Source organism: Leptodactylus fuscus, chromosome 3 (genome assembly GCF_031893055.1).
Source record: "Leptodactylus fuscus isolate aLepFus1 chromosome 3, aLepFus1.hap2, whole genome shotgun sequence".
Lineage (NCBI taxonomy): Eukaryota > Metazoa > Chordata > Amphibia > Anura > Leptodactylidae > Leptodactylus > Leptodactylus fuscus.
The window spans coordinates 59,947,451-59,961,114 of NC_134267.1; positions in this window are offsets into that span (position 1 = coordinate 59,947,451).

Genomic DNA, 13,664 nt, shown 5'->3' on the forward strand with positions numbered 1-13,664 from the left:
CATAAATTTCAACAAGTTTTTTTTTTACATAAATATTTTGCAAATCAAAGTACAACACAAATAATGCTTCAAGGTTCTTCAAGGTTCTCAATACATTTTAGAACTTCCATAGTGTTTTTAATAATAGAATAAATATGTTCTTATTTTAGAACTTGCAATGAATGGCAGCACTTGCCTCCAATGACTCATATTAAGCAAAGAATGTGCATCCAAATGTCATCGAATTCCTGTGTTCTATTTTAATTTTGTGTACCCAAATTTATTTGCAGAATGAAAAGATCTAATTTGAACTCACATGAAATAAAGAAATTAAATTTACTAAAATTAATCATTTTGAAAGACGCTAATTTTATCTCTCATGAGTAAATTTTTGTAACATTAATAGCATTATCATTATTTCAACCCCCTTCAGGCAGTTCCGTATTAGAGGAAATTAGCTTCAACAATACTCCAAGTCGCAACATATTTTATATGACCTATGTTTTCACTTGTCATACTCCAATTCATAACAATCGCTGATTTAGATAGATAGATAGATAGATAGATAGATAGATAGATAGATAGGAGTCAGATAGATAGATAGATAGATAGATAGATAGATAGATAGATAACTTTTGGGGTTTGAGGAAAGACAGAAAAGAACTTATACATTTTAGTTGAATGTAAACTAATTTGTAGCAAACAGTGCCAGGCAGCAGTTTCCAAGGAAAATAAGAGCATAGAATTAATCAAAAGGGACATTGATAAACATGGTGAGAATAAAGCTCCACCAGCTTCCAATCATTAGGATCAATCCATATGGAATATTGTATTTTGGGCACCAATATATACAGGGTGGGCCATAAGTATGGATACACCCAGGTGGGCCATAAGTATGGATACACCCAGATATGGATGCACCCAAGGTCTCCGGATCTCACTCCCTTGGACTTCTATCTCTGGGGACATTTGAAGGCTATGGTGTACTCCATGAAGATCAAGGATATGGGGCAACTGAAACAACGGATACAAAGAAAATGAATAAAGCTCCTTTAAAAATGAGCACACCATTGTTTTTATTGTGTAACTCTCCATGTGTTTGATGTGTCACATGACCCCATTCCCATTGAAAAAAGTAAAGTTGAATCCAAAATGGTAGTTTTGCAGATGGCCACCATGGGCGTCACCCAGCCTCAAATGTTTCCCCCTCCCATGTACTAATATGCCAGAAATGATATCAGCAACCACTTCCATTTTATCTGGGTGTTTCCATACTTATGGCCCACCCTGTACATAAGACATAGCATAGCTTCATCAGGTTTAAGGTAACCAAGGTAATAAATGTCATTAGAGTTCTACCACTTATCAAAATTGGGGTTATTTAGTTTGGGAAAAAAACATCTTAAGGTGTCATAATAGCTATGTATAGATATATCAATGGTCAGTGCACAGATCTATGAAATGATCTGTTTATACACAAGACTATTGCTATAACAAGGGGCATCCAATACGGTACATTTAGAGCACTGGTTCTTAATACATTGTATGTGTACTGTAAGGGGTACAGCAACAGACATCTACTAACGTAAGCAGGAAATCAGATGCAGAAAATGGCTCCAAGATCCATTCCGATGGCATTAGGTAGTTAAAGGAAAGACAATACTGATTCTCTGAAAAATGTGCACATCTGAGCACTGTGTTTTTACTATCCATGTGCGAAGCATTAGCCCATTATAGCATAGTCACAAAATGAGTCGTAACTGGACATCCAAACTCTGGGACATTCTCCTATCAGGATTACACATGCATGTCTGTTTGTGTTACGTCTGGTTCACTTCTGCGTATGGTATTCTGTTTGGGGGGTTCACTTGGGAACACATTAAAAAGCAGTGATCAATGAAAGCACATGGACCACATAGACTATAATGGGGTCCGTGTGTTTTCTGTGCGGTGTCCGCACGAGTCATGAAAAGAAAAAAAGTAGTTCAAGAACTTAAAGTAAAAGTCTTTGGGATCTTCTTATGTAATTACCTGTAGTTCAAAGGGTTTCCCAGTGTAAAACTAGTGTAGATACTGCTACATTGTATCCTCTGTACCTTTACTGAGTATTTGAATGGTACCTGTTCTTTGCCATTACATCCTTGACTATTGTTATGTTTGGGGTCAGGGGATAATCGTACACATCAGGGAGAGTGTTTGCCTACATAGGCAGTACGTAGACTTACAAGTCATTCCTGCTCCGCTAGGGATTCTGGGTAAAAAATATGCAAATCTATTTTCCAGGATGCAATTAGGAGAACAGTGCCTCAGTATGCCGCCCTCTAGAGGGCAGCCTCCTTAACATCATGCATGACTCAGTTATAAAGCTTAATTAATCATGATGTGGATTTAATTGCCAAATTAGTATTTCTATTCCAAAAGGAACAGATTCCCAGCTATGGACAGCGCTGTTTCGGCCTATTGGGCCATCCTCAGTATTGCTTAGGGATACTGATTTATTGTTATGTTTTTCAGTGCTGTATAGCAAGTAGTGTTGAGCCGATCTTGACTTTTCAGGATCGATTTTAAAATCCGATCTCCGATCATTTTTCATTCGAACCCGATCTCGATCCCAATTCCGATCCCAATGCAAGTCAATGGGATTTTTTTTATTAATCAGGGATCGGATTTTAAAAGCAATCCTATTCACTATACAGCATGGAATCTAACAATTGTTAGAATCCACGCTGTGTAGTGAATCACTAAGTAGCCAGAGGATTTTTTTTAAATCCTCTGGCTACTTAGTCCCCCCTGGTGTCCACTTACCTGCAGAGATGGCTGCTCCGGTGCCCGGTGCCTTCCTTCTTCTTTGCCTCGCTGCCGCTCCACACTGCTCTTCTCCCTTCGCTGCCCCCTCCCTGCCAGGTTAGGAGAGTGTGGGTGGGTTAGGAGAGTGTGGGCGGGTACTGGGAGGGGAGACGTCATGTCTCCCCGCCCTGTACCCGCCCACACTCTCCTAAGCCACAAGCCCCACCTACCTAGCGCTTTAAACACTAACCTGGGAGGTGGGGCAGCGGGGCAAGAAGAGCAGTGTGGAGCGGCAGCGAGGACAAGAAGGAGGGCACCGGAGCAGCCATCTCTAGAGGTAAGTAGTTTCTAGAGATATTTAGTTTAGCCTCCCATTCGAATGAATGGAGGCAGCCAGCGCGCAGGGGGTTAAGGCTGTGTGCCGACTGCTTCCATTCATTCCTATGGAACTGCAGCTGAGCCTTCACACTGAGTATACAGCGTATACTCAGTGTGAAGGCTAAGCAAAGCCTTGTGGAAAAAAATTACCGATCTCGATCCCACGTAAAAAGATCGTGTTCGGAATTCCAATCACGTTCGTGAAATTTTCTCGATAACCGATCGGAATCCGATCTTTTCCGAACACGATCGCTCAACCCTAATAGCAAGCCTTGTTCTTGTTGAGTCTCGTCATTAGTCTGAAGGACTCCATAACACATTTCCAATGAAAGTTCCTTTTTATTAAAAAATAAAACAAAATTAGCATTAGTAATACGATAAATATATAGATAGTCAGACAAATATTTGAGCTGGGTGTAGAGGTAACCTACCGAATAATCATGTTTCCACTGAATGGTAAAACACAAATGTGTGCTCTGTTTGTGTATGGAAGAAGAAATAGTTCATCAGATTCCACTTCATTCTCTGTGGTTGTTCTATGCCAGCTAATTTTCTTTAACAGCTAAATATACATGCAGGCAATGGTGCTTCAGTGGTATCTAAGGAGGGGTGGGGGGCACAGATCTGGTCTAACATGCACAAATACCTAGTTATATAATTGCTTACTTTAATGAAATTCATAAATACATCTGCTGTACAAAGGGCAGGAAGATGATTAAAAGGATGTTGTCTACAAGAAATATGTTGAGTCAATCTATTGTGTGATACTCTTCTATCAGCTTCATGGATAGTCTACACGATTACGCAGCTGCTCCTTCTTAGTTTCCGATGATAATTAGACATGTAAAGTGCCTAACCAGTTTAGCCTTTATATAAAGTAATTTGGCTGTAAAGACACGTGTCTTCGTACTGTAGATTTCACGCATTTAAAAGCACAGGAAAAACAAATCCTCTCTAGGGTTGGGCGATCGGGATCGGCAAAGATCAGATTCCAATCGGCGATCGGGTAAATTTCACAATTTCGATCCCGATCTTTTGAGGTCGGAGGTTATTTCCCACAATGCTTTGCTACTGGCCAATCATTGTGGGAAAAGCTAACAATGTAAGCTAGGTCCCATAGGAATGATTGGATGTAGCCAGCATACAGCCTGTGCCGGCGTCTGGCCACTTAACCCCCTGCGTGCCAGCTGCGTCCATTCATTCTAATGGGAGACTAGCTAACATCTCTAGTAGCTAACACTTACCTGCACAGATCACTGCTGCTCCCCGCTGTTCTTGCTTCTCTACTCGCCTCTTCTTGCCTCGCTGCCCCCGCCTCCAAGGTTAGTGTTACAGACCTAGGAAGAAGGCAGGGCTTGTGGCTTAGGAGAGTGTGGGCGGGTACTGGGAGGGGAGATGTGAGTGATGCACTCACGTCTCCCCGCCCTGTACCCATCCACACTCTCCTAAGCCACAAGCCCCGCCTTTTTTCTTAGGTCTGTAACACTAACCTGGGAGGCAGGGGCAGCGAGGCGAGAAGAGGCGAGAAGAGGAGCGAGAACAGTGGGGATCGGACCAGCGGTAGCTAAGTGGACACCACGGGGGACACTACGCAGTGTGGAGTCTAAGGGCCCCTTCACACGGAGGATACTCTGTCTGATTCGGAACGTGTAAACGTTCCAAATCAGCAGCGTTTAAAGCAGGTCCCATTGCTTTCTATGGGAGCTGGTATACGCACGCTCCCCATAGAAATGAATGGGAAAAAGCAATGGGACCTGCTTTAAACGCTGCTGATTCGGAACGTTTACACGTTCCGAATCAGACAGAGTATCCTCCGTGTGAAGGGGCCCTAACAATTAAAGCGTTCAATTTTTAGACTCCATGCTGTGTAGTGAATAGGATCGTTTTTAAAACCCAATCTTCGATTATTAAAAAATCCCATTGACTTGCATTGGGATCGGGATCGGGTTCGAATTGAAAATGATCGGAAATCAGATTTTAAAAACAATCCTGAAATCTCAAGATCGGCTCAACCCCAATCCTCTCTCTTGGAGTATGTTCACACGCCTGAAAATAAAGAAGAATTCCTCTCCATTTTCTTCCACTGTATATTTGACCGCAGTCTAGCCGCAAAGGGATATTGATGCAAGGCATTGGCATTCCGTCGCAGCTTTCCGCTGTTGGTTAGGCCCAGAAGAATGGGCCTAATCAGCTGAGAGTCTCAAGCCATGGACTCCATGGTAAAAACAGGACCCTTATTTTTACTGTGTCTTGCAGCAATCTCTGCCTCCCATTTAAAGGGGAGTCCACCCCCAAGTCCACGATAAATTCTGCCATGTGAACATAGTTTGTCAAGCTGGTCAAAAGTTTGGACACACCTTTTCATTCCATGTTTTTCCTGATTTTATGACCCATCATATCACTCCTTGCTGAGTGGCCACTTATGTTGCCACAGCTGCCACCACTGAACTAAACATGACCTGTGGCCTGATCCATCATATCACTCCATGCTGTAGTATTCCATGCTACCACCAGTGCCACCACTCAGCCTATCCATCATATTAATCCATACTGTACTGCCTGCCAGTCATGTTGCCACAGCTATTGCTGCTACCACTCAGCCAGACAAGTCCTGTGAACTGGTCCATTATAGTCTATCATAGTACACTATTGGTACTACAATATTGGCATAAAAAAACAAAGCTAGATAGAAAAAGGTCCCTATGTAAAGAATAAAAAAAACAAAAAACACCATTGCATCTTTCAATGCCAATGACATTTTGATTTCCCGTTGACTCCTATAAGGTGATCATTTTTGGCGCCTTTTTGTATTGAAGAGCCATTTTTTCTTCATCACTTTTCCACTAGCCATACTGCCACAAATATTTCTCCAAACTAACAAGCCTGCAGCACTTACAAGTCATAAAAACAGGCTACTGTTTATATAAAACCATCGCTTTTTGCAATATAACTAGAGATGAGCAAGTAGTGTTCGATCGAGTAGGTGTTCGATCGAATACTACGGTATTCGAAATACTCGTACTCGATCGAACACTACTAGCTGTTCAAAGTTTAAGGTTCGATGCAGAACCAGCGTTGATTGGCAGAATGCTATACATTCTGCCAATCAACGCTGGTTCTTCTCTTACCTTTAGAAGTCTTCTCCATGCAGCGTCCCCGCGGCGTCTTCCGGCTGGAATTCACTCTGTCTAGGCATCCGGCCTAGGCAAAGCCGACTGCACATGCGCAGGCATGCAGTTGGCTCTGCTCAGGCATCGGGCCGGGCAGAGCTGACCGCGCATGCGCAGCCGGCTCTGCCTAGGCCCCGATGCCTAGGCAGAGTGAATTCCAGCTGGAAGATGCCGCGGGGGCGCTGTGCCGGGAGAAGACTTCAAGGGGAATCCAGCCCGACCGTCACTCGTGGACTTGGTTTTTTTTTTTCAACTGTAATGACTGAAAATGGCCTTCCACAACTGCGTAAAACAATAAACACATTACAACAAGCAAACAGAAAAGGACAGACAAAGCAGACAAGACGGAGGGGAGCAGGACAAAAGAAAATAAAAGGAAGGGAGGGCAGGGAAGGGAAGGGGATAGGATTAGATGTGAGAGAACAAGGGGAGGTCAAAAACCATGCGTTATACAGTAAGCATCCCAGGACGACCAGACGGAATCAAAATACTCCACTGAGTGGCTGTCATATATTCAAGGCTACACACATCTTTAAGACGCCCAATCAATTCAGGTTTGGTAGGGGGAAGCACGTCCTTCCAATGGCGGGCTATAAGAGTTTTTGCCGCAGTACACAAATACAGAAACAAACGAGAGGCCTTCTTACCCAGTTGCTTAGGAGGCAAATTAAGTAGATAAATCATTGGATCCAGCGGGACCCCCTGGATAAAACGATCTTCCGTAATAAGTTGCACCTCTTCCCAAAAAAATATGTGAAAAATCGAGCCCAAAGAGGACTGACAGCGCCAACACAAAGGGGAAAGGGCAGGGTTAAGTTTATGCAACAGTACAGGAGTATGATACCAGGACATGAGGATTTTATACTGGGTCTCCCGGAAGGTAATACATGTAGAGGATTTAGTAGCCCGGGACCAGATAGTCTGCCAAGAACCCAAGGGGATCGGATGCCCCAAAACCTCCTCCCACCTAGTCATATACTTATGAGGTAGGGAGGACGACAACTCAGACATGGAGAGAAGCCTATATATGGCAGAGATAAGACCTCTAGTAGAGACACCCGCTTGACACAACTTTTCAAACTCCGTGGGGGGTGAGACCCGCAGAGACCCAAACTGAGCTTTAACAAAATGTGCTATCTGTCGGTAGTGCAGCCATTCAGTAACTGGCATGCCCAAGGTCGAGGTGAAATACTCAAAAGGTCGGAGCTCCAATGGATCCACCAAATCAGCTATACGAAACAGACCCCGCCCACCCCATGGACGCACCATTGCAGAAGAAAGCCCCCCCGGAAGAAGGGGATTATAAAGAAAAGAGACCATAGAGGACGATTGAGAAGCCAACACAAAACGTTTGGAGCACACATTCCAAATATCCCTGGAAAACCTAATAGGACCGAGAAGCGGAGTGGCAATTGAGGGAGGGGATCGCGTCCATAAGAGCGTATTAGGATGAACAGGAGCCATCCAAAGCTTCTCCACCTCGACCCACTTAGTATAAGCCTGGGGAGCCGCCCAGAACGGGATAACCCGGAGATGAGCCGCCCAATAGTATAATAGCAGGTTCGGGAATGCGATGTCGCTTAGCATTCCATATGAAATGAAATATACTCTTCTGAAGGGACCGAAGCTCACCCCTAGGGACTGCTACAGGAAGAGTCTCAAAGTAGTAAAGGAGTTTAGGAAGGAGGGACATTTTGACCGCTGAGATTCTACCCAGAATCGAAATAGGGAGGGGGCGCCATTAGTCCAGCAGCGAGCGAAGCTCGCCAAACAGGCACGGGTAATTAGCGGAATATAAACCCGCATAGGAAGAGGAAATCTGAACGCCTAAGTACTTAAGGGAGGAAACATGCCACTGAAAATCGTAGTTACTCTGAAGCAGCTGTAAAGAAGGCGCTGGTATATTAATAGGAAGGGCTTCAGTTCTAGAGGGATTAACCTTATATCCCGAAAAACTACCAAACTCTCTCAGAGTGACTAGGAGATTGGGAAGAGTAGTGTGGAGAGAGGTCAAAGTGAGGAGGACATCATCCGCAAACAAAGAAATTTTAAAATTCTTGTCGCGGACTTTAACCCCCGCAATATCAGGATTCGAACGAATCCTGGCAGCCAGTGGTTCTATACAGAGAGCAAAAATTAGAGGGGATAAAGGGCACCCCTGTCGCGTCCCGTTCCGTATGGGAAACAGACGAGAGGTAGCATTCGGGAGTTTAACATCTGCAGAAGGGACTGAATATAAGGAACGGATCGCAGTCAGGAAAGCTCCAGAAAGGCCAAACCGCTGAAGAGTAGCAAATATGAAAGACCAATCAAGGTGGTCAAAAGCCTTTTCTGCATCTAAACTCAGCACAAGGGTCGGTATAGATGAACGGTTAGCTACTTCAATCGAGTCCACAGCCCTTCTGGTATTGTCTCCCCCCTGCCTGCAGGGGACGAAACCCACCTGGTCCTTGTGGATGAGAGAAGGCAGCCAGCCACCAAGCCTATTAGCTAAAAGTTTAGTAAAAAGTTTTAGGTCGGTATTAAGTAAGGCAATTGGTATAAAGTTGGAGCACTCCTGAGGATCCTTACCCGGTTTAGGAACAAGGGAGATATGGGACTGAAGCATGGCAGAGGGAATCGGGGCACCCTCCAGAAAACCATTAAACAACTTACATAGATGGGGGATGAGCTCTTCCCGATAGACCTTATAATACAAATAGGTGAAACCATCAGGACCCGGGGCTTTACCACTAGGGAGTCCCTTCAATATGTCAGAGAGTTCTTCGCTAGAAACCTCAGCATTGAGGGCCTGTAAGGCCGAGGACGAAAGCATAGGGAGGTCACAAGCTGCCAAATAGTCCTCTAAGTCATGAGATCTCTGCTCAGAAGGCTGGGTTCCAGGGGGAGAGAGATTATATAACTTAGTATAGAAGTCTTCAAAGAGGGAAGCAATTTCATCTGGATGATGACGGAGAACCCCCCCAGGGTCCCTAACTGCGTGGGAACCGAAGAGGCCTGGCGATTACGCAGGGTCCGTGCCAAGAGTGTGTGGGCCTTATTACCCCGTTCATAATACCGTTGACGGCTGTACAAGAGGAGGCGCTGAGTGGTATGCGAGACTACATCACGCAGGTCAGCCCGAGCAACAACTAACTGGCGAAGTAAAGTAATAGAGGGACGCGTCGCTAAACTGTCAACTATGGATTTTATCCGTGCACACAGGGCTACTTCCTTAGCTAACCTATCTTTCCTAATCCGAGAACCCAGGGCAATACAATGCCCTCTCATAACAGCTTTGTGGGCCTCCCAAAGAACAGAGTGAGAGTGAACTGAACCCAGGTTAGTACTAATATAATCCGATAGGTGCTTACGAAGGGCTTCACGGGAAGGGAGGGAATGTAATAAGGTTTCATTGAGACGCCAGTGACATCTCCTAAGGGGAGGAGGGGCCGGAGACAACCCAACCGAGACAGATCCATGGTCAGAAAATGAGATGGGCCCAATATCAGCCACCGTTAAGAGTCGGAGAGTCGGTGTATTGCCAAAGAAATAATCAATCCTCGTATGCGTTTTATGGGGATGGGAATAAAAAGTATAGGAGCGAGCAGTAGGGTTATTCACCCTCCAAATATCATAAAGAGCTGCAGATCGGATAAGGCGTTGGAACTCTCGGGCAAGGTGAAGCTGGGACGCACTTATAGGAGAGTCCCCAAGAGACAAACGATCCACCCGTTCAGAGAAGATCATATTGAAATCTCCCCCCAATAGAAGTGCCGCGCCCGAAAAGTCCCGAAGTCGCCGCAAAATCCGCTTAAGAAAAGGTAACTGGGACGTATTGGGAGCATAGATATTACAAAAGACTATAGGACGCCCATGGAGTTGACCTTCCAGTATAATATAACGCCCATGAGGGTCCAAGTGCGAAGTAGTGATAGAGATAGGACAGGATCTAGCCAACAGGATAGCCACCCCCCTTTTCTACGACTATCAAAAGCTGAGTAAGCAACAGGATAATGGTGCCGTGCAAAATTAAAGGAACCCGTCTGGTCAAAATGTGTCTCCTGTAGGAAAGCCACATCCGCCTTGAGGGATCTAAGATCATGGAGGACCATATGACGTTTGACATTGGAGACCAGACCCTTCACATTTAAAGTAACAAAATTATCCATCAGGGAATGTCAATGTTACAAAAGCCAATAGAAAGTAAGAGAGAGCATAGAGGGATCTCACCCAGCTTGAGAGCCCCAGGAAACAAAACAATCGAGGAAGGTCCGGGATGCGGTCCACATACCACCAGAGCAGTCGTCCTAGGGTGCCACAGCTGTAATAAAAGACACACAGGGAAGAAGCAAGAGGGAGGGGGACAAAGCAGGAGACACAAGAGAAACAAGTATAAAAATATATTTTTATTACTATCCAAATTAAAAAGGTTTTCACATGGACATACAGAAACACATTACACAAATAACACAAGGTAAACGGGATAAACCGTGAGGTTTATAAGTGCCAGCAAGCCAGAGTGATGTCGGTGAGACAAAAGCATAAGTCTTAAAGTCAGTATTTAGCCATGGGCAGGGCAACTGAGGGTTTAGTTGAATGGTATAAGTACACACACATATGCCATAACAAGAGAAAGACAACTAGTCCATTAATATGTAAAGTTACACATGGCATAATAGTCAACAGTCAAATAACTCAACCTTATCCCAAAGTGCCCTCATATGAACAAAAATATGCCTTAGCTCACCTTAACATCATATAAACTGTCCGACGCGCGTTTCACCCCTGCTACAGGGCTTCGTCCAGGGACAATTGTCAACTAAAGATGACGTCTATTTATAGTCCATAGGCTTCCGCCCATGTCCAAATAAAATGGCCGCCGCCATTTGCATTGCGCATGCGGGAGTTAATTCAACCCGTACAGAATAAAATACTATAAAACACCGAAATACCTATCCCATGATATCCATAGAGTATATATATATATATGTATAAAGCGCCCTTGCGCATAACAACCAACCTCTAATGGAGTCTTATGGTTTGATCCCTTCCAGATGCTCCGGGATCGAGTGCTGTCCTAGTGCGTGAATAAAAAAAAGTCCTTTATTCCATCTGATATAAACTTACAAAAACATCAAAAACAAAGACAAAAAAGAATAACAAACATTAAAAAACGCCAACGCGTTTCGGGACGCACAGTCCCTTAGTCATGGCATCCTAAGTCAACATACGTAAAGGCTGGTATATATACTGCAACCACAGGATCAAAAAGTCATGTGATAGTGATCAATAAAGATAATTAGCACCTGTGTATCTATTTCGCAATTCAATATTAACAACAAACAAAACAAAACAAAAATACATATATTAATTCCTTTATACATATAGAATTAGATGATCACAGGATAAAAACAAGACACATAGCCAGGAGAGGTAAAGGCAAAACATAAGATAATTCGTGGTGTAATATAATGAAAGAGCAGAATACAAAGGGTCATTCGACTACTATGACTCCATTCATATCTTTTAGTCCGGTCACGTGATGTATATAGGCCAATGATGTTGTTTTGTACAAGATAGACCAATGGGAAGAAGAAGATACACAGTATTCATTCATGACTAAAAAAGTCACGTGATGGTCTGGAGTCAATAGAATTCCACTATGTCGATGTAATAAAGTTCACCCACGTCTTATGTTTTGCCTTTACCTCTCCTGGCTATGTGTCTTGTTTTTATCCTGTGATCATCTAATTCTATATGTATAAAGGAATTAATATATGTATTTTTGTTTTGTTTTGTTTGTTGTTAATATTGAATTGCGAAATAGATACACAGGTGCTAATTATCTTTATTGATCACTATCACATGACTTTTTGATCCTGTGGTTGCAGTATATATACCAGCCTTTACGTATGTTGACTTAGGATGCCATGACTAAGGGACTGTGCGTCCCGAAACGCGTTGGCGTTTTTTAATGTTTGTTATTCTTTTTTGTCTTTGTTTTTGATGTTTTTGTAAGTTTATATCAGATGGAATAAAGGACTTTTTTTTATTCACGTCCGCGGAGTGATGCCGATTTCTCTTTTTCTTGATCCCATACCTTCGTTTGCTGGTCCACAAACCTATCGTGCACCCCGCCCAGGACTGATTACCATTCACGGTGAGCTCCAATACCTTCTTTTTCCAAATCGCTGTCCTAGTGCGCCTGCGTGAAATTCTATCTCGCGATACTACGCTCGCTCCAGTTTACAGACGGACAGACCACTCCATCTGTGCCACCCACTGTTGTTTGCACTATTACTCCAATACCGGTCCTAATGCGCTTGCGTGGAATTATATCTAGCGATGCTACGCTCACTCCAATGTTCAGATGGACGGACCATTCTATTTGTACCGCACACTACTATCTAATACTATTATTTAAGTATCAATCTTATAAGGGATAAGTAGCTAGTTCAGCCAATATCCCTGAAATTAAATTATATCTAAATTTACTGAAACCCTTTATACAATACTGGATACCAAAAAATACTACAACCCTTAAGTTGTGAAAAGTAGACAAATATTATAAATGGATTCAATCCTCTATAGTGAGATAGAGTACCTATACCATAAACATAGTTTTAGAAAAACACTTTTAAACGCAGGGATACGAGCAATAGATCAAGTTCAAGTTGGTATTAGGGCAGGAGATTGGAGGAGAAGGTTGGCACAAATGGAGAGCCGTTGGATCCACACATTGGGGACACTCCAACCGCAGGGCCTTAATGAAAGTATTAGTTTTGCCCCATTTCTTTAAGAATGTGGGGCTGTGTCTGTTTCAGATTATTTCTACTTTAAGATCATAATCATGGATTATATCCATGGTAGTCATTGTCTTTGTATTATGTAGTGTATACAATTGTTTTAGTCATATTTTAATTATTATTTTTTCATTAATTTTTCATTATGCATATTTTGTGTCGTGGTCTTATGTTTCATGTTTTTTGTGATGACGTATTTATGTGTTGATTTTTGTTCTTGTTCTTGTTTTTGTTTTTGTTTTTGAAGTATCTAAACACCGTTATCCTTTTCCCAACCTGAGTGAATTCCACTGGACAACAGACACCTCATGTTGACATCTATGAAATTTGACAACTGACTGAGAAAATGATCCTATACAATCACTCCAGCTGTTATTACTATTGTTTATCAATTATATTGTATAATATTTTATTATGTCCATCCACTATTGCACATGCGCACCGGTCACTTTTCACTGGCACTATTTTTCACCTTTGTTTATTTCCTTTTCAGCATATATTCATTACTTATATTGATACTTGGTCTTTTACACTAACACTTTTATTAAATGTATTTTTAATATGT